At 39.6% G+C, this 27,994-nt stretch overlaps 1 long non-coding RNA gene across 2 annotated transcripts; it reads left to right on the plus strand.

The window, feature by feature from the left end:
* Positions 1-3,845: 3,845 nt before the first annotated feature.
* Positions 3,846-25,404, plus strand: LOC137852005 (uncharacterized). Of its 2 annotated transcripts, XR_011093619.1 has the most exons (4): positions 3,846-4,345; positions 10,361-10,450; positions 19,777-20,408; positions 22,319-25,404. It is a non-coding gene; the product is annotated as an uncharacterized lncRNA (long non-coding RNA). The 2 variants fall into 2 exon arrangements; XR_011093618.1 differs by having other exon boundaries at positions 19,777-25,404.
* The last annotated feature ends 2,590 nt before the right edge of the window (positions 25,405-27,994 follow it).

Genomic DNA, 27,994 nt, shown 5'->3' on the forward strand with positions numbered 1-27,994 from the left:
ACATATATATATATATATAAAGTTTTATAGGACCTATGTTTATATATTTGTACTGCATTCGGCATGAGGCAATCACAGTTCTGAATGGGAACCATAGATATCCGAGTAAAATAATGAAGAAATACTTCCAGTTAAACTCTTTCCTCATCACTTCCAGCAAGTTGATCCCTATTCCACGGACTTGCCTTTTCACCAGGTTTGGGGTTACTCAGGCAGGACAAGGATTGAAACTTGGCCCCATATTCTGGGGCTTGGACCCTGGAGTCTGCGACTTGAGGCAGCTTTGAACACAGATGGCCTTTGATGACGGGAAATGACTTATGGCTTGACACACCAGACGGCTACTGGAATACGGCATCCAGCTAGGGCCATGCATTTATTCGGGAGCGCGGCACCACTGGGAGCAGTCGCCAGGCACCGTGTCCCGGTCTAACTCGAGCCACTGTAAATCTGCCACATGCTCAGGAAGGGGGAAAATAGCATCACCAGGCGAGTTCTTCTCAGGTCACTTCATGAAAAAAAATAGAAGAAGGGGAGTCTGGGATGGTGGACAAGGGGCTCCTGGTTACAGCAGAGCGTCTGAAGTGTTTCTCCTTGAGCCTTGCCAGCAGCAGACGATAGGGCTCTGTTTTGTTCCTTTGCACAGAAGTGAGAACACATTAGGGCTTGGATTCCACACTCGAAACGTATAAAGGTTCTTGAAGGAAAAAAAAAAAAAAAGAAAAGAAAGAAAACATGCGCACACACACACAGAGCTGGCTGGCCCTTTTTTTTGCTAGGTACTGGAAGTCAGACTGTCATCTGTGTCAGATTTCCTCTTGGCACCGGAGCTGGCTGGCTCTCCCATCCAAGACTGTTAGCCAATGGCAACAGAAAATTTATCATGACTTGACTTCTAATTGAGTTTGCCTCTTCTTTCTGCTGCAGCCACAGGAGGCTTGGTCTGCTGGTTGTGAACGGATTTGCAAACGACACCCAAAATGTTCCAGGAGAGCAGAGCTACACAAATAGGGCATATTTTCTTATGTTTTTTCAACCCCAGAAATAATAATAATACACTGGCTGATTTATAAATAGAAACTGGAGAACCCTTTGGAATTGACTCCATATCCGCTTCGACTGGATGGATGCAGAGTTTATTCTTGCTGGAAGCTAAAAGTCTAGGAACATACCAGGAGCTGCAGTGATGGAGAGGAAGATGGGATGAAGAGTGGGTCCTGGATGGTGGGAAATATTTTTCTTCTCTGTCAACTTCTGCTGCTGCTATGGCTCCTGGTGCCTGGAAAGAGGGGGTGTATCTTCCCAAGAGGAAGGGTGGAGGATGTCATCCCCAAATATTTTCTTCCTACAGCTTTGTGTGTGTTTGGCATATTCCCTAATAAGAAGAAGCCTTCCTCTTTCTAGAGGAGGTGATGGGATATGCCACTGGGGAGAAAGAGACGGTGTTTTCAGCCAAAGCAAAGAACAACCTACCTGGCAAATAACTTTTTGGGGTATGTGGGGAGCAGGGTGATGTGCACAGCATGGGAGAGGCGTCAGTGCATGGGGTGAGAAGAAAATCCTGTGAAGTCAAAAATGAGACTGGGCAACAGTACCCAGGTCCAGACGGTTTTCCCTCCCTGTGCACCTCTGCAAACCATCCTGGTAGAAAAGGTGTGACTGGGATGGCCTAAGAGGCAGAAGACTCCTGGGCTTGGCTGCTAAATGTCAAGCTTTCCTTCCCTGAGGCTGTCAAGACACAGGATTGACAAAGTGTAGAAGAAGAAACAGAGGCAAAAGGTGCTGCCCAAGGTCATAGGGAACGGAGCAGTATGCAGTCATGCTGACATTTTAACACAAGGCCTTGGTATTTAGTTCCCATGCTTGACCCCCTCTCCTTCCCTTTGCAACTTCATTATGTGGTAAATAAAGCATGTCAGGCCCTGCTTTCTGGCTCCGAGGCAAAGGTACACATGATGATTCATGTCCCCACACAGGAACTCTTCCCCTCCCCTCCTTCCTGAAAAGAAAATGGCCCCATCCAAGCTGTTCTGTGGGAATTGTCCCTGGATCCTGCTACCTCTTGAGCAAGGCATCTCTACAAATTCACAAAATCAGAGCACAAAGGCTCTGTTTTATTTGCTAGTGAATGATTAAGGAGTATATCTTCCATTCTGGGTTAGGAGGAGACCGTTATATTTGTGGTCTCCCTGAGACAGCAACCCAATTAGTTCAGCTCCGAGGTCTTCCGACGTTTCACAACAGTGCATGAATGAATATCATTGTCCTTATTTCTGCATGAAAGCCGTCGGGGGAAAAGGGATGAAGAGACTCACTCAAACTTTATAAGCTGCGATTAAAGGAACAATAGCAAGGACCCACATTTCCAGACACTTAGACTAGTCTTTTGTCATCTCAGTGTTTCCCTCCCAGTGTTACATCCTCCAAATAAGTAAGGATGCATGTTCAAAAGCTTTATATATGATTGAGAATCTTCCACATAGTAATTTTCTCACAAGAAGTAAGTCACTGGCATGTTCTTTCAAGCTTTAGACTAAACCTGAAGCATTTACAATAATATAACGTGCTTTTTGCTTGCTACAGATGAGGAAGATGTACACAACCTGTTTTCTGGGGCTTATCTGAAACTTTGTAATGCAGTACACAATAGTGGCAAAACGGTTGGTGATAGGGAAGACATGTCTAAAGCCAGCATGGAGTAAATAAATCACTGTGTGCCAAAAGAATCTGCAGGAAACCACATTTTGTAATGTCTGAGATAGGGAAAAAGTACCAATCCAAGAGTATTTTGGAGTTTATGTGAATTATGAGAGATGAGAGCAGGAATGCAACTCTAAAATAAGTAATAAACGATGAGTTTAATTTGGAAGAACATGCATTGATTTTTATCTCTGTCTAGTTTGACTTCCCCCTAGGATATTCATGGTCTGTGATAGCTTTCTCTGAACGTGTGTTACAACGACAGGCCAACTGCAGAGATGCTCGCAGGCACATAACTACAGGAGATATCAAAAGAAGAGCATATCCTCTTAAACAGCTCGTGATGCCATCATTTATGTGGTTATTAAGGTCTTAATGATATTTAAGTGACTCAATTGAAAACAACAACAACAAAAAAAAAATGATTGGTTGGATGTCAGATGGCCTATGACAATTTAATCCAGCTGAGAAAGTTTCCTTTTTTTCCAGTGTACTTGTCAAAGACTTTCTTCTGACTGTCTCTGAGCCTTCCTCAATGTCTTGACATTGACTAATCTTCTATCTTTGCCTCCATACCATAATGTAAAGAGCAGCAGAAGCAGAATGAGCCTGGAGAACTTCACCGAAAGCACATCTTAAGTTTTTAGCAGAGGCGGAATTGGAAAAGTGCTCTTTGGGACCTAGACTGATTTCTGTTCAATGCCAACATTTTCATCATGTCATCATTTACAGAACACACTTCCAAGAGTGCCTGGAGGTCTTGTTCATAGATGAAGCTTTTACTCTAAAGATATTAAAGGAAGATAGGTTAATAAATAAATAAATAAATAAAATCAAGACAGAAAATTAGTATTATTTCGCTGAAGCCATAAAATAGGAAGAATATCAGTTCTTTGCTTTCCCTCATTCCAGTGTCATGGCCTTTGGTCTTCAAATCCCCTTCCTGAATTTAAGCTTGTGGACACTGGTTCCTCTCTATAGTTTAGCAGAGGCCTTTCAGTTGCACCTGTATGCTCTTTTTTAAGCCTCAGTACCTCAGATAGACAACTTCAAATCAGTACTCAGGAGAACAAGCTGAAAAGAACAGGGACAGAAGGCAAGAAATCCAGGATCCACAGATGTCCTGAAAAATCAAGCAATATAGATCCTTCTTAAGACCCTGGTGAGATGAGGATTAAAAAATGTTATTTTGCCTGTGTGGCTTAAAAATAGTTTAAACAACCACTAAGCCCACAAGCCCTCTTGTGTGGAGCTGGTAGGGCTGATCCTGCACGCACCATGGCAGAGGAGCTCTGAGTGTGGCATGGCATGTTCCCTGCCGGTACCCTCACACGAAGACTCTTTTGGAATGATTTTTGGATTTTCCTGCACACCTTGCTCTTCTGTGGCCTCAAATGACACTATCTGGTGTTGCAGAAGGATTGACAGAAAAGAGTTAAGCAGTTGCTCTACTCTAAATCTGTGGGAAAAAGTCAGAGCCAACTTTAAGTTGATGTGACGATCCATGCCTCTATTTCTTAGGCTCTCCAAGAAGCTTCATCCCAACCAGCAAACATACACAATACCAACTGTCATTCTGCAACTACAAAACAGCACAGCCTGGAAAGTTCTCCGGTGTTTCCAGCATGGATTAGTCACCCTTCTGGTAAGGCTTTGGCAGCTTTTGTGGGTGGTCAGTCCAACAGGTGGGGCTGACATACCAGGGACCTTAGTTCACTCCCCTGCTCTGCCAATACCAGGACAGATCCTTCCTGAGAACCAAGGGGTGCAAATCGCACCAGCTTCCAGAGAACGGGGTTTATTCAGCACATTCTTGTATTCAGGGTGTGAAAACACACACACAACACAGCACTACAGTCTGGCAGCTGTCCTGATGACATGTGAAATGTTCCTTTCTGTCCTTGCTTATTCATGATTTTTACTCGTTGCTTGGCATTTTTTTCAGAGGATGATAATTTCCTTTTTCTGCTTGAATTCAAGATCCCTCTTTCTCCTTCACTCTCCTGTCATTGCCATTTGATCTAATCTTTTCTTTCCTTAGAAAATGCTTCTGAAGTATTAATAGGAGATGCTAGAGCCCTATCGCATTAGTCTGAAGAAATTGTACATTTCCGTAAAGTGATAAGAAGAAAAATTTTAAAAGTGCCCGCAAGGAAAGATGAGAACACTGAGAAACCAATCCTTTATTTTGGTGCCAAGCATTTTACTCATGACCATATCACCATGTCCTGAGGCAGGGGAAGTTTAGGCTTGACATCAGGAGGGGGTTCTTCACAGAGAGAGTGGTTGCACACTGGAACAGGCTCCCCAGGGAAGTGGTCACTGCACCGAGCCTGACTGAATTTAAGAAGAGATTGGACTGTGCACTTAGTCACATGGTCTGAACTTTTGGGTAGACCTGTGCGGTGTCAAGAGTTGGACTTGATGATCCTTAAGGGTCCCTTCCAACTCAGGATATTCTATGATTCTATGATTCTATGTTCATGTGACTGGAACACAAAAATTTTGCAAATCAGGAAACAGCAGAGAAAATAATCTTCTTCCATTATGATTCCATCTTCATCCACAAGATCCCAAATTACCTGTGACCCCAGCCAAAATTGTAGGCATGTGTGTGTCTGGTCATGCACACTGTTGATCCAGACTCTGGCTTGCTGAGTTGACTTCCTAGCATGACTTTGGACCTTGCAGCTATGGACTTGCTCACTGCTGTTGGCTGATCCTTTAGGACTGTCTAAATCAGAAGTCATCATCTAGTCAACAGTCAACACCATAAAACCATCATCATCTAGTCAACATCGTAAAACCATCCACTGAGTTATGTACCCCTACCACATCAGTGCCATGACAGCTAGAGAATCGTCTCCATCCTTACTGCTTCATTCAACTTTCCACTGAGCTGATTTAATCACTAAAAAGACACATTAATTACCTTTCTCCTCCACTGCTGCCTAATTTTCTGACATTTCTCTGTGTGTTTATCTGACTAACGGAGGAATCTGCTGAAGGCCAGTCTGGCATGAGGTGAGAGGCATGAATGTGTGGCCAAAAGTGTGGGTGGGTGATGGGGGTAGATAGGAGGAGGGAGGTGTATCCTACCCATCTGAGAATACCTGAGACATTGGCTCATTCCATGTCAAGAAACTGTACTGCAAAACATGTGTGACCAGATACTTTTTGCTTGTTTCCTACCATGGCTGTAAAGGGAACATCAGACTTTTGATAATTGAAGTACTTCATTAATATTAACTGGCTAATAAAGAAAGATGTGTCTCATTAAATGTTGGATGTGTGGAGACTGCAGCGTGCACACAACTTCCTGGATTTGGGGAGGGAGAAGAATGGGATGTTAGATGTGAAATATTATGACCTTTTAATATTATTATTATTATTTTTTATTTCTTTTTGAGAGCATTGTGCCCTTGCAACACTTACATTTGTTCAGAACAAAGGTCCCAGATGAAAGCTGCATTTTTAAGTTTCCTGTCTCTTTTGGAGCCCAGTTCTTCTTGGTCTCACTGCTGTGTTTGTCAGGTTGAAGCACAGCTCTATGTAGTTCAAACCGAGAAGGTTAACAGATCCAAGTGAAAAATCTGTTTACCTTGGAATTTTTTAAATGTCATGCAGTCATTTCCATTGCTTGTGGCTTTCAAAGTTATTATTTTGAATAGTATTAGCACTGTAGTATATAAGTGTCCCACTTTATAACAGAGACTCATTATCTTAAGTTCTCACAATAGTGTTATCCATCAACTTTAGGAAATCAGAAAATTGTGTGTAAAAAAAAAATAAAATAAGAGCGGGTAAGGGTTCTGTTTGTTTTTATGGTGACTACATATTGCTATTTATACATTTATTTCAGCTTCTAGATTTTGAGTTTCAAGGAAGCTATATTGCCGAGCAGCAACAATTACACATAAAAATTAAGTTCAGCTCCAAGAAAACATTTAGTTTTCTTAATAAGGCCAGAGTTAGAAGCTGAGATGTTCATTTAGTTCTGTGCAGTTCTCTGCATTGAAAACTGAGTCTGAGTTTCTTTTTCAGACACTTGAGTCCAGAAGACAGGGTTTTAAATCTCATCATAATTGGTGAGACTGTAAAAATTGAATGTTCACTACAAAAATACGCTTTGTTGGAATGCACTCCAAGGGTAAGAAAGGAAATGCTGTTCTTAGATTTTCACGGATGGATCATTTCTAAGAGCTTGGTGTTCAAAAAAAAAGACTGGGTTTTTCAAGTTATTTCAGGGCCTCAGGGATTACCTTTACTTTTGCTTTACAAAGACACTTCTCTGGACAAGCTGAAAAAAACAGGAGTGATAGACATAAACCTAGCATTTCAACAGATTTTAGAAGATTTTTCCCTTCTGCTCCCATTGAGAGCAATGCCTTCCTTCCTGTGTTGATTGTGAGCAACAGGAGTCAGACACTTGAAAGCTGAGATAGAAATAATTAGGTAGATATATGACATGTTAGAAAGGGATATGTTCTACAGGAAAGGCTTTTGACCTGTCAATCAGGTACTTCCAGAAAGAGCCTGCACAAAATTGGGCACTGTTCTTAATTGCAGGTTCAGGCTCCCTTCCCTCCTATGCCCCTGTGCTCACTTAGAGCTGGTGCTCTTTGGGTGTTCACATTTTCAAAATTCATCCCATCATCAAGGCTCATGCAGAAAACCCAGTGACAGAAATGTGATGGCTCCAACAAAAAGAAAAAAGGAAGTCACGGATATTTATTTTTTTTCCAAGCTGCAAATTCTTTTGTGCCTTTCATCCTTGTTTCCATCTAATGAATTAAACTATTAAGCTGGTGAATGCTTATTAGTTGTAGTTAAAGTCTAGAAACAGTTCAGCTATCACTGAGGTTTCTCTTGACACAAATAGTGTTCCACTGAAATCCATCAGCCAGTACAGCTAATTTTCAGTATAATACAGTAACAGACATAGGCCTGCTCCTCAGCATAAGTGAACAGAGTGGTAGATTTAATGGATGGGATATCATCAAGGTCAGGATTCATTTGCTTAAATACCAGTGTCTAGTGCCACTTGCTGCCCCAGGTTTTTTCACCTGTCCTTCGTATTCCAGCCCCAAATGGTGTCACGTCTACACACCCAATGGAATGTCCCAGCAGCTTGGTGCATCTCCAGTATCTTCAGTATCCAGACATCTTCACTACCATTCCTTAATCAAAACCTGACCCCCGCGTATGAAGTCTACTTTTTGCCATCTTTCTCAGAAATGCTGGCAAAGATCTTTTCTGTAACACATATTTAACGATGTTACTTCTGTAGTTTGGTCTGTCACTTGAAATATACCCAGAAGCTCCTCTGCTATTTAAGCCAGTGATTTCAGAGTCATTAGCACTCCAATTAAGTTACTTTGATTTGCTATGGATAAATTTCTGCAGAGAGCTAATTTTGATGTAGCACAGCAAATCCAAAAATGACAGTTAACTTATTTCTATTTCTATTCCAGGCACTCTCTGGGTTTACTTGCTTAGCAGAACATAGCCAAGACTCATAGCAGCTACCAAAATAAATTAAAAAAAAATGCATAATTAAGAACATAGTGCAAAGTGATATGGAAGCAGTAGCAGAAACTGACTGATACCTGCTAGCTGTTCTATGCTTCAAATACCATCTTGTTCTTCCAAATCCATGCTGTCTGCTTATCTGGATGATTTCTTAGAAACAAAACATATTGTAAAGTTTTCTAAATGTGCTATTTTCAACCTAAGCTGGACCCCTGAACTTTTCAAAGCTTACCAATCTCTTTGGGTTTAGAAAGGAGCAGAGATTTAGACTTATGGAAAGAGCATGTAAAGGTGATAGAATGTAAACTTTTTATTTTATTTTATTTTATTTTATTTTATTTTATTTTATTTTATTTTATTTTATTTTATTTTATTTTATTTTATTTTATTTATTTTATTTTATTTTATTTTATTTTATTTTATTTTATTTATTACTTTTTTTTTAAAAAAGGACAAGAAGTCCCATTTTACTAGCAGAGCCAAATTTTCCAGAAGCTTCTTAGATTTAAATATCATATTAAGCCTAGCCAGTGTTACAAATATTTTTTTTTTACCCTTAAAATGCCATTAAATTGGAAATTGGTTGCTGAGTTTTGCAGGTTTTGCATTGCTGATAAATGCGCCTGCATATGTTTACAGCGAGATGTATAAACATGTCTAAATGCTGTATCTCCTCTATATGCTGAGGAGATCCACCCTGTAAGTAAGGTTTCATCTCACTGTTCAATATTCTGTTCAACTGATCCAAACTTTCCCCAAATTGGTGGTGAGGATTTTTCACTGTGTGGAGATTCAAGGCTGTCAAGTTTTATAAACCCACATTGGATTCTTGCTGATTTGGACATGGTCCAGTCTCCTTGCAATAAGATGCTTGTGCAGAAAGCCTTTTCCACTCACTCCACTGCCTATAGTTAATGACACACTATGGCAGTTCTGATCAGGCTGTCAAAGAATGAAACATTTTAGCAATTCCTTAGAAAATAATTTGACTATATGAATAACAAATGAATGCATTTGACATCAGGCTAATCCTCTTCCTATCCTCTCCAGGGTTTTACTAACGGTTCAAAATGGTGAATGCTGCAAAAATATCAGTGTAGATGTAGAAGAATGAGCAGGTTTTGAATGACCAAAATGCAAATGTGAAATTATTTGGGATAATACCAGGACACCCAGAACTCTGAAATGTGCTAGCCAATATAAATGAAATAACTGAAAATTGTGGAATAAGTGGTGTGAATATGGGGTTAGGTCAGGTAATTGGTCAACAGAAGACAATATCACTTCCCTTATTCATAAAAAAATATTTTCCAAGAAGCTAAAAAAGAAAGTAACAGGAAATGTTGAAAATACAGGCAGATGTATGTGATCTTCTGTCTCTTTACTTTTTCTTTTCTTTCTTCTTTTTCTTTTTTCTTTTTTCTTTTCTTTTCTTTTCTTTTCTTTTCTTTTCTTTTCTTTTCTTTTCTTTTCTTTTCTTTTCTTTTCTTTTCTTTTCTTTTCTTTTCTTTTCTTTTCTTTTCTCTCTCTCTTTTTTTTTTTCCTCTCTGGAGAAGGAATATTTGTTATGTAAAAAGTGCTGTTCTGTAATGCTCAGTGTGTAGACAGCCGAATGTGGAAATGATGAAGGAGAATTTTGGCTGCCTGGCCTTCCATGTGTGAAAAGACTTAAGAGGTTTGGATGTCATCTTGTTTTTCCTTAGCTGAGTGAGGAATCTGATCCAATCTCTTAGTGAGTTTTTTTCCGTTTTAGATTGGTTATGGAAAAAAAAAAACTTCTGAAGCATTTGAAATTGTTTTGCTTATGATTGTCCCATCAGCGAAGGGGGTTTTACACCCTTAGACAGGACTGGCAGACCAACCCAGCAGCCTTCCTGCTGGCATTCACAAACATATCAGGCTTTTAAAATGTGGGTTATGAGCACAAAAATGACAGCCTGCAATGGTTGTTATTCAGTGAAGTGATTCCTTAGAGTGGCCGAGGCTTGTATTTCACTGCTGAGTGTCTCAGGCTAAGCTGGTACACGTAGGTCAGATCTCCATTTGATAAATCTCTATAATATCCTACCCTGAGGAGCCTGCACGTCTTGCTCTGACTGTAAAACCTTTCTCCACCTCTCGTTTACAGTCTTCTCTACAACACCATCCTCCTGCAAATGCCTCAGTGCAATCGTTAGCAGCATGCTGACAAGTGGAGAAAATGTCTTTTGTCTTGCAGGTAAGTCTTTAACCTTTACATCCAAAAATGACTCCTTCCACCCACTGGCTTCCTGGAGACAAACAACCCTTAAATCTTCTACGGCTTTAAGTAGGTTTAAATTCCAGTGCAAACTTGTGTCTAGTTGTTCTGATTCTTCAGAATCAGTCAGTACCCACAATTAAAGCCTTAAGAAATGAGCTAGTTCTCCTAATCTCACAGTCCCATGGGTAAATAAGCAATAGTTCATCAGAGAGCTGAGAAAACTAAGGTTCAATGGCCAGCAGCCTGCATTGTAGTGTCAGGTTTTCTTACAACGTGGCACAAAAATATGGCCATACAAAATGCTTATTTCCTTTGCACTGCTAAGAGCCAGCTAATAATGAAAAGTGCAACCTGGACATAATTTACACATACTTTATAGGCCAGTCCTGAGCCCACTCTGGGTGAAATCCTCATATTTTTCAATGCAGAGAGTTTCACAGAAGGGTCAAGGATCACTGCAGGCTTCTAGGTTGGTTTCACAGGTAGCATCATTTTGCTCTCTGCTGCTCCCTCTGCTAACAGTGTAACGATGTCTAAGCATGCTTTTGCAAGGTGCTTTGTGGCTAAAATGAGGTTTCAAGAATGAAGGCAGAAAAGGCAGATTGACTGCCCTAAAGCAGGGACTAGCACCAATCCTCAAATTCATAACCATGTGCTTTGGAGGGGAATCAGGCCACTACTGGTAAAAACAGGGAAATGCCAGATTTCTTCAGCACCTTGTCTCAGGTTTCTCACTTCAATATCTGATTTTTTCATGGAGATATGGAGGGAACCAAGACCTGAAAAAAGTCCCAAGTCAGTGACAAGTGCTCCTTGTGGTGGGATGGTGGAGAACACATCAGATGACACTGTCTGATCCAGTGCAAAAGGCAATTCTGTTTTAAGGAAGGTAACACATATTTTCTTCCCTGCTTGCTGCTGTGTCTCTGTACAGAGTACTTTGTATATTTCTCAGCTATTTTATATGTTTTTTCACAGGATGAACACTACCTGTCAACAGTATTTTTACATTTTTGCCAGTTTCCTATGAAAATATATCCACTTGCACTGTTTGATTGTGTCTGTTTATATGTTTCCATCTCTTCATCTTACCTGCACATCCTTCCCCTCAACAATGAGTTAAAAACAATAGATTCTGTCAACTGAATTTGATAGATGCAGTCTTAAAGATACAGAAGATACAGATTCCAGAGAGATTTTGCAGCAAAAGATCCCCAGACAGAGTAGAGAAACCTTGCTAATAATTCCCTTGATGTAAAGAAGAATAACATTAACTTTTATAGGCATCGGATCCGCACAGGAAAGAGCCGCTGTAAAAAAGCCATTCTTAGTTTCACTGCTACTTGAAGTATGGCATTTCCAAATTACAACAGGACCTCATTGTTAATCCCAATCCTGGATGTCATCAGCCCACTCTCACTGGGCTAATTTTTCAACACATTCCACCACCTCCACATGCATAATTTTCCTCTTAAGGACCTTTTAAGTGCAGCAGTTTAAGATCCAGCCCAGTCCTTCTTCCTTTGATGAGGCTCTGTGGGCAAACTCCTCGCACTTAAATGTTACAGTAGAGCCCCTGAGAAGCTTGAACTTCTGGAAATAACTTTGGCAGCCAATTGGCACTTAATGACAATTTGACTTAATACATGGAAACATATCCAGAAAAACAAGCATGATCTTATGGACATTTGTTTTTGCTGCTATTGGCAGTTAAATCAAAACCCTTTGTTGAGGTCTTTTAGCTTTCTCTGCTTCTATCTGGATGGTGCCTGGTCTTTTTTACTTTCTATTTTAGATTTTTTTTAAATGTAGTGCTTTTTTGAGGAGTGTGTTAGTTTGAAGTGTTGTTATCCTGTTGTTTCTTTAGATAAAACACAGAGAAAACGACGTTTAATTCTGATAAAGAATACATATCGCCAGGTAAAACCTTCACAGGATTACTTATAGGAATAATTCATTTTAATTCTCAAAAAACAGCAAGTGATGGCTTGGGAGGCAAATCCCATAAGGAGAGGCTGAGAACACTTGGATTGTCTAGTCTGGAGAAAAGAAGTCTGAGAGGAAACCTCATTGCTCTCTACAACTTCCTGAGGGCTTCCTGAAGTCTGGTTCTCTTCTCCCTTGTCAGCAACGACAGGATGCACAGGAACAGCACAGAGCCATGCCAAGGAAAGTTCAGGCTGGACATTAGGAAAAAAATCTGGATTTATAGTAAAATCTATTGGTATCTTGACCACACACACAATTGGATCATATGATATGGTATTGTACCCAGTCTCTCATTTCCTAGACATCTCGTACATAGTTTGTGGTGCAGTATGATACAGAAGATCATAATAATCCCTTCAATTTATGTCTGCAGAGAGGGACAACTTATTTTATCTAAATTTATATATTTGCAGTGTAGAAATTATTCCTGAATTCATTATCCCCTTCTTACTTGATAGCAAAGGCAATTTCAGCTCAATTTACCTGAACTACTGAACTTCAACGTGAGATAGATTGCATCCTAAATCCCACTGACTTCATTGGCTGGATAAGCACTGATGTCTGTATGGTGATGGAAAGACTATTTCAGATAGAGATATCAGAGGAATTAGAGCTTCTTTTTTTTATTATTTTTTTTCCTTTTTTTTCCTGCAATATGTGTTTATCTGTCATAACTTCTAAATAGCTGTAGCAGTATGTAGACAATCCCTCCCTCCCTTCTTCTTTCTCTCGTACCCTCCTGTCCCTTTTTTCCTTTTTGTTTTTCTCCCTCCCTCCATTCCTTCCTTCCTTCCTTCCTTCCTTCCTTCCTTCCTTCCTTCCTTCCTTCCTTCCTTCCTTCCTTCCTTCCTTCCTTCCTTCCTTCCTTCCTTCCTTCCTTCCTTCCTTCCTTCCTTCCTTCCTTCCTTCCTTTCTCTCCCTCTCTCCCTCTCTCCCTCTCTCCCTCTCTCCCTCTCTCCCTCTCTCCCTCTCTCCCTCTCTCCCTCTCTCTCGCTCTCTCTCTTTCTTTCTCTCTTTCAGTTGTTGTTATTGTTATTGATACATTCAGCCTGGGAAACACACTGCAAACAAACTTTGCAAAAATTACAGATTAATTAGCTACAAAATTAGAAGAAACCTCAGAAGACACACAATTCGAATGACCATTCAGTCATAAACTCTGTTGAGAAACAGAAGTACTGGAGATGAATGACTCTCCAACAGGACAAAAAAAGCACCAAACATTTTAAGAAAGAAGGTCATGAAAGCCTGACCTAGACTTTCCATTCTGATAGATCAAAGGCTTCTGGATAAGCATCTGGATTCTTGGGGTTTCCTGTCTGAGTCAAACTCTCCCTCTAGTCTTTTTGAGGTTCTCCTGTGACTTATAACAATGTCTGCGTAAAACTCATCCCTGTTTCCTACTCTCCTGATTTCCTCCCTCACTGGACAAATACAAAGAAAGAAGCCTGCGATTCCAACTGCACCTATTTTCAGCTTGGACCGGTGCCAGAGAGCTCATCACAACTGGAGCTTGGCAAAGGAACTTCTTGCTGGCAGACTCAAGTGTTTGGCAACTAATGCAGCAAGTGGAAGGCTACGGCTGGCAGTTTTCCTCAGATGGCTGAACCAGCCAGCTGTGTGATGAGAGCACGGGAAGTAAAAGGTCAGCTCACACTGGACTGCTAATTCCCTTGGAAGAGGGTCGATGACCTAGTTGGTTTGTCAGCCTAAGAGTCTTCGTCTGTTTGCCACTTGACTTTAGAGATGCGGACATGAGTTTAAAGGGGAAAAATTACTTTAGGAATCAGGACAGTATGAGCAACATGTATCAGATGACAAGAAAAATAGTACAGAAATCTGAAAAATGTTAAGTGCATTAGCTTATTAATGGCATGCTCTTACTGCAATGAGCAAACACCCTTTTTGACCTCCAACTCTTACAGCTGCTTCCCAACTCTTGAGGAGAGAGCCTGGATTCAGTCAACAAAATAACTGATTTTGTGCTGGAAAAAAATGCAGTTCAACTTCTTGCTAATGTTTGAGAACCTGGCAAGAGAAAGGTTGCGTACCCGTGTCAAAAGACATACCCCTGTACCATGGCATGCTGTGCCAAGATGTCAGGCTCTGTACAAGTAGAAATATCTATATTCCTGATAAGCAAATGCTTATCAACTTGGACTCAGCAGTAGCAGCCAACAGAAAACCTGCCAAGAATAGCATCCGATCAAAGACAGTCAAGAATAAAAAGACCTCCATGAAGAATACATCTGATCTATTACTCTTAATAATAGAGCATTTTTGTTCTGTGGCAAATTCTATGAATTTTTGTTATTAGTAATTTTAAATATGCCTGCCTGTCTTTTCATAGCATTTAAAATATTATGAACGTTTTGCTGATATGTTGAGTCTTCTGAGAAAGAAGCTTGGGAGCTGCCTAAATAAAGGCAAAAAAAAATCCTTTCTGTGAATACACTAGATGTACTGACTAATCTGCAACCAATACTTGAAATTATTTCTCTCTCCATTGTCCCTTCTGCATATTTTTTTATTATTATTTTTTTTTTTTCTTGCAAATCAGAAGAAAATAGTACTGGAGAGCATTGAAAAATGCCAGTGCTTTAATTCTGAATCAAATTCAAGAGTTTAGAAGGACCAGTATGTGGACAGCTATGTGATAGTTCACTTAGAAGTCATCTCCTAAGGAGCCTGGAGTTAGATCCCACTGTACATGACTAGAAGGGCTGCCGTTAGTTCCTAAGTCCAGTTACAGATTTCCTGTGCGCTCTTGGACACTTAGATAATTTTTTCCGCTGTTGAAGTTAACGACTTCAGTGAGGATATCTTATTTCATCGTGGCCTGGTGTGGAACAAACTGTCCATAACTGTGAAGTATTTGTATACCATTGGGGTGGTTTTGTACTTGGCTTGTTGTGATCTTGTAGGATGGAGTCCTGAGAAGCACTTCTGACTAGTCCAGCATCTTATCTTCTGACTTTCCTCAACTCAGAAAAGCTGAAGGCCTAGCATTTAAGACAACTACTGAGAGGCCTTTGTATGTACTGCCATGGACAAGAAACAGTTTTTTAGGTCAGAGTCTCAAGATGCTTTGCTTCAGAAGCTAGAGAGCAACACTGACCTGAAGCAATGTAGGGTCAATTCTATTGCAGTAGGAATCCTCCTCATTTCTCTTTTATTCCTAGCAAATCAAAGCCCAGAGCAGGCAGTGCTGCTTTCAAAACAGGTCTGCAATTCCAACTGGCAGAAACAAGACAAGTTTCAGTAAGGCAATTTGTAAATGGACACTTGGGTGTTAAGCTTACACCAACCTTGTAAATTCATTAAGAGAATGAAATGAATTAGATGCAAGTTTACTTATTTAGTAAGTAGAAATTTTACACCATTAATGTTTCCTTAGATCGTGTATTTTTAGCTTCCTGTGCTGCTACATTCTGCCCTTGATATGAGCTATAATAGTGTCACGTGTTACAGCATGAGTTACCTGAGCCCCTTCGTGGAAGCAGGGTTAGGTACCTAGAAGCCACTGAATTGCTTAAATCATGAAGTAACATAAGAGGCATGTTTTTTCTCCAGCCTGCATTGCACATTTAGTGCCATTCTCTGGGATCAAAACTAAGCACAGCCTTGTTGCTGGTGCTGCTGCTGGCTCATTCAGATGAGAATTTTTGGTTTGTGTGCAAATTAGGCAGTGCAAGAGCTGATCTGTGCTTCCATAGGAACACGCCAGAATGAAATTAGAGTGCAAAAATGGGAATAAAGCTGTCATCATACAAACAAGTGGGAGAGGCCCCAGTGGTCTTTTCTGTTTGGAAGGCCTCATTGCAGCACCACAGCAGGGGAGTAGTTTTCATGAGATGCTGAGTGGAGAAAGAGGGAGGGTTTCTAGAGGTTTGGTGGAGCATGAAGCTCTTCCCTCAGCCAGAACATCCCCTGGAGCTTAGGCTGCATGTCAGCCTTCATGCTCAGGCCACTTTAGAAACAGAGCTCTCCAGATGCTTCCAAGAGCTTCTTGACCTTAGCATATTTTTCTAGGGAAGATATTCCTTCTGCATTAAACAATTTTGGCCTGTTTTGCCCATAAGCACCTGGTCCCACATCCTGTTCCGTGCTGCAAACTCTGGTTGACAGGACTCAGGGGAATGACTGCTCCACAGGAGTGACCAAGGTGCACTACTGCATACACTTGCTGGGAAGAAGGGATGCTGAGAAGGGCTGGAGTAAAGGGGAAATACTTCATTTCACACCTCCACCTTTGCATTCTGCTCCCTGGCATGTGCTGCACGAGGTCTCTAGGAACATGCACCACCAAGGGCACAGAGCAGCTGCCTCTGCTCTAACACCGACACAAACTTGTAGTGACAATATTGAAATTGAACCTTCCCTGAGAGTCAACAGAATGACTCACTGTTTCCTCAGACATCACAGAGGTCTTAATTCGTAGCTGTACCTACAAAATGCTCTCCTGAACACACAATCTGTTCCTCATTTCGCTCAGCAGCGTGATTCTAATTACCTTCTTCTCAGCCACTAATTTGAGGCTATCATTAGTGCAACAGTCTCCGAGTTTGCTTTGAGGCAGGGATGTTGATGAGTAATTACACACTTCATCTCATCTTTAGAAGGGAAAAAAAATGATTGCTTGAGGAAAGTGGTTGTGCGATGGTTTGGTTTGTTAAGCACATGTTTCACTTAGCTTGGTGGGAAAATAGTGCTGGGGGAATCATCTCAGCTGCATCCAAGCAAGCCAGTAACATGGGTATTTCATGCCAATTAGCTGTGGTTTGAGACTTGAGTTTTGTTTATTAATAATGAGTTTTATGTATGTTTTCAAGACTGGTAGTTTAGGAATGGTAATTTAGTAATTCAGGGGCAGAGAAAGAGCCTCTCCTTTTTTGAAAATGGCTATATCAACTGCTGTAGAGGATGATGCTAGAAATCCTTTAGATAAACAGCAACCTGCAATTTTAGTGAGCAGCCTATTTTGGAGAAAAGCACTTTTTCTATTTCCACTGCTTTGACAGAGGAAAGATTATACTTTTTGAGGAATGGATATTTACTTGACTGTCAAAGCCTGTTTGTTTTTAATTTACTATATTAACTCCAGGTATCTGTCTTCTACTGACTCAGTCATCTTCTTCCTCATAATAGAGAAGCAACCTACAATAATTTAATAACAATTTAATATTAACCTACATTGTTGTAGTGAAATCCACAGGTTATCTGTTCACTGTGGGCATATTTTGTTTCCACGCAGTCTCATTTATTTTGCACTTGTTTTCCCTAACTATTGTACCCCACTCCCTCCACTCCATAACTTGTGTATCTCCTGGCTTAAATAAAAGAGAAAGGAAACGCATGAGTTTGGTGAGAGAGGAAGGTGTCATGATGCTAATTTCCTAATGCCATCGACATGCCATGATGACACATCTAAATAGTAGCCACGATACAATGAGGTAAAATTTAGCTCGTGGATCAAAATTTAAGCTTGATGTCAATGCATGTTCTAGATATCCCAGCTTTCACTGCAATAAATGCACAGCTAGTCAACACATGTCATTGGAATGGAGACAGCAATTCAGTTCTTCCTAAAGAGGAAACTTACAGGAGTATCCAGATGACCATATCTAGACATCTCGTGTCCATATGAGATTCTGTATGGAATCTTGTTTGCTTTCCAACTGGCACTGCAGGAAGGTATGGCTCTCACTTAGCTCATGTATAAAAATTGGCAGCCCTACATGGATATCTCACATATCTTGAGGTGTTTCAAATGTTAGTAGACTTCTAAGTTTAGGAAAGTGAATCTCACCCACACCATCGTGTCTATCGATTCACTCTCTAAACTCTGTTAACTGCAGCTTTCCACGGATGATAGTGTGAATTTGTGCTCCTAACTCACATGCAGACATCCACGTAGCCTTTTTCATTTAGGTATCTTCCTCTGGGAGCTGTTTGTTAGTCCTTAAGCCAAAGGGTAAACATTCCCTTTATCCTGTAGTCGTGGTTCTCAAATGAACTATGTGTAGCTTTGCAAAATAAGAATGGAGAAGCTCGGGAGCTAGAAGTTTACCCCCTTTTTGGTAAAGAAATCTGGACACTCATTGATGTAAAGCCCAAGCTGGGTACTGGGTGTGATCTCTGCTCTGAAAAAGGCTGTGTCTGTGTGGGACTTGTCACCTTTGCCATATATGCAGATGAGGTGTAACAATTTGATATCTCTACCATAAATGGTGATACTGTAGTTGTTTCAGGACTGTCTTCAGGCCAAGAAATTTTGGGATCCCAAATCTGTCTGCATTCCTGCAAGCAGATATGACCTTAGTTCTGCTTCTTCCATTGGGTATCATCCAGCTAAATCATCTTGCTCTTTAGAGTGAGGGTTGTCTCTAACATACTGTTTGTGAAGCGCCCAGCACATTGGGCTCTGATCTTGGCTGAGGAGTTTACTTGTGGTTTCATTTAAGTCATCGCTATTATTTCATAAACTAAAATATCTGTAGAGGAAAGCAGAAGAATTATGATACATCATTTCTAGCTCTTCTTCTTGTGGCTCTGTGTCCAGAAGTAGAATCTGTAAATAAAGAAGTATCCATGCTATTCCACATGTTGCTTTTTTTTTTTTTTTTTTTTTTTTTATAATATAAGCACTAAAATTAAGAAAGTTTGGAACAGACCTCTGCTAGACTCCTATTAACAGAAATAAAGTAGGATATATATATTTTTTGAATTATCATTTTTTGAATGGAAAAATGGAACTAAAGAATGATGATTCAATTACAATTCCCAAAAATGATCGTCATACTTTTTAAAAAAAGGAGGGGAAAGGAGGAAGGGGATGCAACCATGGCTAGATTCAAGTCTGCAGTTCCATACTTTCCTCCTTATTTCATTATTTAGTGTTAAACATTGGAGAGATGCAAGCACTGAACCAGTAGTATGAGGTTTTAATGTTTTGTTTTGTTTTTATTATTATTTTTTAATGTTTTTTGTTGTTGTTGTTGTTAAAAAATGAACTATGAGGTCCAGTCTTTATTATGTATAATTTTTACAGTCTTTGGATGATAAGAAAAATATCGTAGATCAAACAGCATTTAGGCATCATCACTTCCAAACAATCTTCCTGGAAACATGAAAAGAAAAAAAAAAGTGGAAGAAAATCCATAAAAAAGAACACAGACTGATTAACTCTTATGCATGTCCATGCTCTCCAGATCATTAGATGATTGTTTTATTATTTAACTTTTTTTTTTTTTTTCAAAAAAGCAGGAACAGGCCAGAAAGAGGAGTTTATGAACCAGAATTTTCTTTTCCAGAGACTGAGCCTGAGCCTCTTAGATATCATCCTACTCCTCCTTCCTCATTCTCCTTCTAGACCTAGAAAACTCAGGTGTGTCTTTACAGCCAGAGCTGCAGCTTCAGAAAGATAAGGAGACATGTGAGCTGTAGGTGGAAGTATGATACCCTTTCAGGGCATCCAGAAAATGTTAAATAGCAGTAGATGGGGGTTAAGGTCTCAACGTTGACCTGCATTCTCTGGGACCCTACGTCATCGTCATCTTCCTAATGCATTTCTTGATGGCTACCAGGTAAATTACATAGGTGTCTATGAACACTCAGTCTTGCAAATCTGCACCTTTTCTCTCCCTTTCCCAGCTGAACACAATGGCTAGTCAAGTACTCAGCTTGGAGGATAATGAACCATGTGTTCACACCCCATTAGGCAGTGAATTTGATCAATGATGCACCACAAATCTTTCAGAATCCAGGCTCTCTCTCCAGTGCATACAGCTCTGAAGAGATCTGAGAAACGAACCGTAGTCATTCATCTGAGAACCAAAATTGCAAGGCTACCTTTTCTTTCTCCCAGCCCAGCAGGCGGAAATGCTGCTTTATTTTTCACACTGGAGTTTTGTGCTCATTTTTAGAATGGAAGATGTTGTTCCAGGTAAGTTTAATAAACCAAAATACTTCATCCCCTGCAATTCCCACTGATGAAAATGATAAACCTACTGCATCCCCTGAAGGCTACTATTCAGATCTATTTTTACCATATTTTCCATAATACTTCTCCAAAACAAAAATGACCAGAGCAGATTGTGTCTTATAATCAAAACAGAAAATTAAATGACGAGCAAGATTTCTCTGTTGTTTACTGTTGTCATGAAAATCCACCTAAGGACCAGAGAGTTTTTGCAACCATTTCCCTGTAAAGGAAACAAAGGCCTCTGATAGTGTATCTACTATTGAGTAAATAAGATATTGAAACCTTCTTGGAAAAAAAAAATAAATAAATACAAAGCCCGGCAACTGCATATCAAGTCTGTCATTAACTCTTCTAGTTGTTAGCTTCCTTTGTCATCTTCTGGTAAATTTATACGAGAAGTCTTGAAGAAAACCTATGTTTTTCAGTATGCTGGAACTAATGGAGAATTACATGGTGGTCTTCAAGGGAAAGAACAGGCAAAAAGAGCCTTCAGTTCCAGTTCAGGTTAGTGTCAGTCAGAAGTCATTGCCAGCTAATGCCAAGGATTTTTCCATGGCACAGGTGGGCAGTAACCACAGATGTGCTTCTAGTCCTCAGGTGATCTCCATGTACAATTGACCACAAGGCTATGCGAGGCCACCTGGCTGCTCAGTTCAGCAAGGACCACTTGGCAGCTGAAGCTGACCTGTTCTTGAAATTAAACCTTCACATTGCTCATTCCCTTGATATGTGAAGCTTTTCCTTCTGTGCTTTCCAAAAATGTGTTCTTCATATATAATTTACTTTCTGCTTGTGCAGTGGAGAAGATGGGCTAATGCTTTTGCAATAATGCTAACATGTGGGAGATCTGAATACCTCTTCCCAGTTTATCCTCAGACACATGATGTGACTCTGCCAACTCATGTTGGGTGGGATTCATCTCACCCAACTTTATACGTCTGCAGTGCAGACGTCTACGGCTTCACTAGTTGCACTTGGCTGCTTCCACTGTCGATGGAGACAAATCACATTTTTAAACCATGGTTCATCTAACTTGTTTTGGCCATCTCCTTTGGGATGATGCCTACATTTGGCCAGATAAATTCCACTGCTGAGCTTCGACTCTCTCTTTAAAATAGGGATAAAACTGGGGGTTTACTCCCCATCTGAGTGTTAAGGGATGCTGTGAAAGCCTGGGTACCATTTAAGGTGCCATGGGTAGGTATGACCACATCCTAAAACTTATTAATTTCCTAATCTTCTAATGATATATGCTGTAGGAATACATTTTGTATACCCGGAGATAATTGTCTCAGTTGAATAATGGCAATTATGATGTACCTAGACAGAGACACTAAAATTTGGATAAATCAGAGTATTGGTGGCCAACTGGCAACTCTTGAGCTTCTCCACTAGCATAAGAAGGTCAAATCTGTATTAGCTCGATCATTGCTGGCACAGGGCACTCAAATTTCTCATTGTGGGAGAAATAAGACACTAAAAGCTGTCATCACTAGGACATCCTGAAGCTTAGTTTCACACCTCACCCTGATCCATCCCACTACATACTGGTGAAGACCTGGAGAAGCACTGCCATCTCCCACCTGTGAACCACTATAAGCAGTTCCCCTTACTTGTCTTCTCCAAGGTGTGTGGCAAAAGCTGAGTGGTTCTTGGAAAACACAAGCTTGTACCACAAGAATGCCTTTGTGCCCAGATCAGTCAGGATCAGGGGAAGGTCATAAAGAACACCTCCATCCCTTCCACCCTGATCCATTTTGAGCACTTCTGGAAAGCCCTGAAGATAGTCCAACACGTACATTTTTAAAAGAAAGTTACGAAGCCAAACAAAATACCCATACCCACATAAATGAATTCCACATGCTTTTCAGTGTGTTACTTTAGGATGGATCCACAGATGGTGTGAATCAGAAGAATACTGCTGATTTCGAAGGAACAGCACCAGCTGACCTCTGTGAAGGAAATGCCAGATCTACTTGTTGCAGCATAGTTGGCAAAACACATTTTGCACCAAAACTATTTTTTCTCCTTCTATTTTTTTTTTTTTTCCTTAATGGGGAAGAAGAAAAATGATCTATATAAATAACTAGACTGTACTGCTCTGTCTAAAAGGTCAGGGAACATTTTACAAGCTGGACTCCTAGCCAGAATTTGTGACCTGTGTTTTTCAAATGCGTCTACAGATGGGGACCCTTTATACAGTAGTTAAAAAATGTGGGAAAATAATAAAATAAGGAATGTTTCATTTGGGAAAAGAAAAAAAAAAAAAGGCAACCCAAAACCTCTAGTTTGTATTCCTGTTTTTTAATGAATTCAGTACAGGGGAAGCATTCTTTAATTTATGTGTATGTTTGGAAGGGAGGGGGAAGGTACTAAGCCTACCGGAAGGATTTGAGTATTTAATAAAAGCAGTTGAAAATAATAAAATTAAAACTAAGGAAAAAATAATAAGGTAGCTTGAAATGTCATCATTTTAATTGCATTTTACACCAATCCTTTCCTGTTTGGAATGCAAGACGGCCTATAAACTCTCTTCTGGACATGACCCAGTTCAGATTTAAGTTAATGGAAAGACACCCTGAGAACTGGTTTTGTGGGTTGAGTTTTATATGAAGAAATAGTCCTCTGGAGCTTGACTTGGTTCTTTATGGAGATGGGAGAAGCTCACGGATTTGGATGGGTCATATCATCACCTGACACTGACTTTGGAGCAGCTGTCTTCCCAGCAAATCCATCTAAATAACTTTTAATTCATGTCACGGAGAACAAGAGCAGGAATGTGTGCAATATATCCACAAGGCCAAGCAAGAACATCTCAAGAATATCTCATGGGGACAAGGTTACCTTTCTCAGTAGATTTCTGATATTTCTTGGTTTTGGCAGAGGGAGAAGCAATACAGGAAGAGTGTCCCTTGTAGTATTTTCTTTGTCTGTGTACAGATGGGTTTTGCAGTTGCAACCATGAAAGGAGAAAGCTACCTGAAAATGTTCAGAATTCCATCCCACACCTTCTGCAAATGGCGTATCTCTTCCTCTTAAAGTTAAGTAATCAACCTTTTCAACGTATTTTGTAACCAAATAGTAAAGCCTTCTTTATCTGTGCCTGTAGCAGTTTCACCTTTTGTTACTGGGGTAAACACTTTAACCTCCTACACAGACCTTCAGCATTCAGAGTCCAGAACTAATTATGTTGTATGAAAATGCCCATTTTCTTAGCCAATACTTCCTTCTAGATCCTTATCTTCTCTACACGTGGTCTGGTGTGGATGAGTAGACAGCCTCTGTATGTATACAGCTTGCATAATGTGGCTGTTTCTATTTTGGAAAGCCCAGGGTTTCAAAAAAAAATGGCTTGGAGACTTCCACAGAATCAGGCCATGACCATCCTATCCAACAGCCACCAAAACTTATTTCTTCCATTAATCTCTCAAATCTTTTTCTAAGGACTTTATTTCATTTGTTATTCTTAATATCCTATGCAAACACACTCAGCTACCAAATTATTATTTATCTGAAATTAATTCCAAGTTACACTTTTTTTTAACCATATTGTCTGAGAATTTCACTGAAGCAATATCTTCTCACCTTATTTTTTAAAGGAGGAAGAAAGCTGTATGTTCCTTATCTATCTCCTCTGTACAATTTATGAATATTTAAATCTCTATTATAGCCTGTTTCAGTTATGTTTTTTTTTTTTTTTTTTTTTTTCCAGATTAAAGCGGCTGTTGTCAGTTTAGTCTTTTGATGAAAACTGACCCACCTTCCTGGTCACCTTTCTCTTCCCAAATGCTTCATATAATAAGAAGACATCTAGAAGTCTTATGGAAAAAGGAAGGAGTCACTGATACTCTAGAAATTTATTCATCTACCACAGCTAAAGAAAGTCCCTCTATTCTTCATTGGAATGTTCTTAATTTATGAAAGCCAAACATCTGTTGTCACATGCTAAAATGACAACGTTGTTCGTGCTTGGGAGGTATGGTGCTAATCTGAATGTTTTCTCCCTGTGACTGTAGCCTTTTCCTCCCCGTTACTTTCCATGATTACAACTGATTTATGCCACTCCAATATTTTATCCTTGGGGACTTCAGTAATTTTTCTCCTCCTAGCAGCTGTGTATCAGGCCTACCTAGGCTATAACAAATGTTTCCAATAGCTGTGATTTCTGGGTTTTTGATTTGTCTCATCCAGTGAGATTCAGCCCTGCAGGTCAGTGAAATATTTTTAGGTGAGTTTTTATTGGCTGGAGTAAAATATTTTATTTTATTATATTTTATTTTGAGGAGGCAAGATGCTTGCTTCACAATATGTATTTTTAGAATTGGGCAGGAAATGGTTTTCTCATCCAGTCCTGAAAAAAATTATAAAAAAAAAAAAAAAATGACATTTGAAAAAATAATTCTTTTTTGTAAAGTGGGATGAAACAAAAACTATGTGAGTATTTTAATGGAAAGAAAACAGAATAAAATGCTGAGACTTCCCCAGTTGCTGTGGTAACTGGACTACTCAGAAAGTTTCATAATTTTACAGTGTGTAAGCTTTTCCTCAGTTATAGACCCAAACACATTTTGCAGTGTAGTTGCCATCCCTGACATAGTGAGTTTAAGTTTATTGACAATGAGCTTGCTTTTATGGTCTCTTAGAAGTTGTTCCTATACCTTAAGTGGTCCACAGAAAGAAAAGCCTCCGAGTTAAGTTCAAATCTTGCTAAGCTGTTTCCCTCAATCTAAGAAAACCACCAGCTCATTTTTCAGTCTCTTCCACTGAAAATATTTACAGGGAGGACAAAAAGGTTAGAATGAGGATTTATAAGTGGGTCTCTTACAATGTTGAAGAATGTTCCTGCCATCAACTTCTAAACATCTTTCTAAGGCTTTGATGCAATCACATGACCTAGAAGTAAGATGATATTAGCAAAAATAAAATAAAATAAAATGTTTTTTATCCTATTTTTTATTTTTTTAAACTATATTATTCTCAACAAAATTTTTCTGCAAAGGAAAATAAATAATGATAAAAAAATAATAACAAAAATAAAAGTCTCAAAAGTTCCTTTGATCTGGAAATGTTCTTACTGAAGGTACAATTTCTAATGAAGTTAACATGGACCTTCTAATGAAATGAAGGTATGGAATGAGCCATGCGGTCATACCTTACCTGGTACTATTGCTGTGGTATCACCCTGAATATTCTCTAAAAATTGAAAATAAACTCCAGAGTCCAGATCCCTGAAACTAATCTGTATAGAAAACAAAGTCAATACTAAAGGACTACTTAGTATTCTTTAAGAGCAACTACAACAATTTCATGTCCTGTGATTTCTTCTGGGCACAAATCAAAATTTAACGAGGTGCAAGGCTGAGAAAAAGGAGTAAATTGAGGTGGCATGTACAATACCGGGATATTTTACTGCTGCTTGGAAAATTATTTGGGTAGTGAACCTTCGTGTTATTTCATAAATGTGTCATGGTGGAATAGCATCCTTAGTGCAAGCACTAAGCAATCTGCAAACACATCAAAATGTAATTTTCAAAAAGGAGTCAACCTCCCTTCCAAGGTAAGTGCAAAGAGCCAAGATTTCACTAAGGTCAGCAACAAGACATGCAGTTGACTACTCACTTTGGCCTGAAGTGCATGGTCCTGTTGGGCTGTTCTATGTCTGTGGAGGAAATAAGATGGGAGTGATCCTAAAAAGAGGCAGGGTAGCCTAGGAAACTAAAACCTGCCCTAAAGGCTTGAAAATCCTTGTTTTCATTCAAGGTTTCCCTTGACTGAGTAACTTCTTTTTTTTTTAACTTCCTTGTCTTTGAAGTCTATGATAACCTTTTCCTTATAAAGTACTTTATCCCATTCTCATTAAAAATAGTGATTAAAAAATTAAAACCAGCTTGAACTCAATTTCATTAGATTGATAGTTAGGACTCTCTAAGAGTTATTCAAACCATGGGAGATTATGTTCTTGTTTCATTCTTCCTGAATCCTTGGAATGACATCATTACTAGGTTTCAGATTTCTACTTTCCTGAATATAGATTGGGCATCAAAGGCCCATTGCAATTGGGCAGCTTTAGGAGAGGTGTAAATACACACACACACACACACTCACACAAAATTTTACATCTGTCATCTACAAGCATGTAGATGTATAAAGAAAGAAAGAACTCCGCTTCATGCAAGATCAACTGCTCTGATATCTGGAGATCTAGATTCAAGTATTTTCTGTACATTTCATCTTATGTATCTCACTAGCTTGTGGACATCGGTGATCTCAGTTTCTCTCAATTGTTTAGGTCAATGGATCTGTGCATCCCAAGTGCAGTTGAATAAGAGTCAACATATACAGTATGAAGTCAACACATAATCGGAAGACACACACATGTACGTTGTTGCACAAGTGCATTTATGTTGAAACAAACCCATCTATTAGCCTTGAACGTTCTTTTGAATGGCTTATTGGCTTTGAATGTTGCAGGTAGGAACTATTTTGTTCTTTATCTTCTGAAGTTCAAGGAGTCAGAATTTTGGCTGAACACCACAAAGAATTTCTCAATAAAATTCCCTGCAGAAGACCCCAAAGAGTGAATACATCCCAATGGAGTTTGATGGATCACTACCAGCATACAGCTTTGTGCTCCAGTTTTATATGTTGTCATTGTCATTACATTCCCCAAATTCACCCTTTGACGTGAGTCTACAGCCCAGTTCCACCGATCTCTTGGGACTGTTGAATGACTTAGTTAAATTTTGCAAGAACACCAAAAGAACAGTTTGAAGCAGATGCGTCCTTTCCTTTTGTCATAAACAAAATACAAGTAGTTCTGGTGCTTTTTGGGCAGTGAACATGCTTGTCTTTACAGTCATTTACATTTCAATGAGCAGGTAATTATAGTCCAGGGTGCAGTGATCAGAGAGATGGCCTAGATGTGCTTTCGATCCCTTTACAGCTGGAGAATGGTCAGACAAACAAGATATTTCATTTGTGTGAGTAGTGGGGAGATTTTGGCCTGTGATCAGTCTTCATTTGTACCCATAAAGCCTCTCAGGGAAAGGGAGCTATTAAAGAACATTGCTGGCAGCTATGTGTTTGCTAATGAGGGAGTCTTTATGGAGCTCCCTGCTGAGTGAAAGGGAAAAGACTGGGTTTTATTTCTTTGTGTAGCCTGTTTGGCAGCTACAGATGAAATTATGACAAAGAGGCAGAAAGATTAGTGATCGTCAGCAAGTTGGACAATGCAGACCATAGAGAGCCAGGAATTTGATGGGAAAAGGAGGGAAAGTGTAGGGAAATATAGATTAAGGCTGGGTGTCGTGGGTTGACATGAGCCTCAGTGCTCTCCATAAGTTATCAGCTATTCCATGTTTCAGTTTTTTAATCTGCTGTGGAAATTTCAGCCTAAAGGCCTAAAAATGATAAGGAAGTTTCAATAGCCAAAAATGAGTGATAATTAGGAAAATACTATGAACAGGATAGAAGCAAATTGCATATAGCTGTATTATTTTATTGTAATCTCTAGTCAATTGGCTGAGGGGAATAAAGTAAACATTTTG

Source organism: Anas acuta, chromosome 2 (assembly GCF_963932015.1).
Source record: "Anas acuta chromosome 2, bAnaAcu1.1, whole genome shotgun sequence".
Classification (NCBI taxonomy): domain Eukaryota; kingdom Metazoa; phylum Chordata; class Aves; order Anseriformes; family Anatidae; genus Anas; species Anas acuta.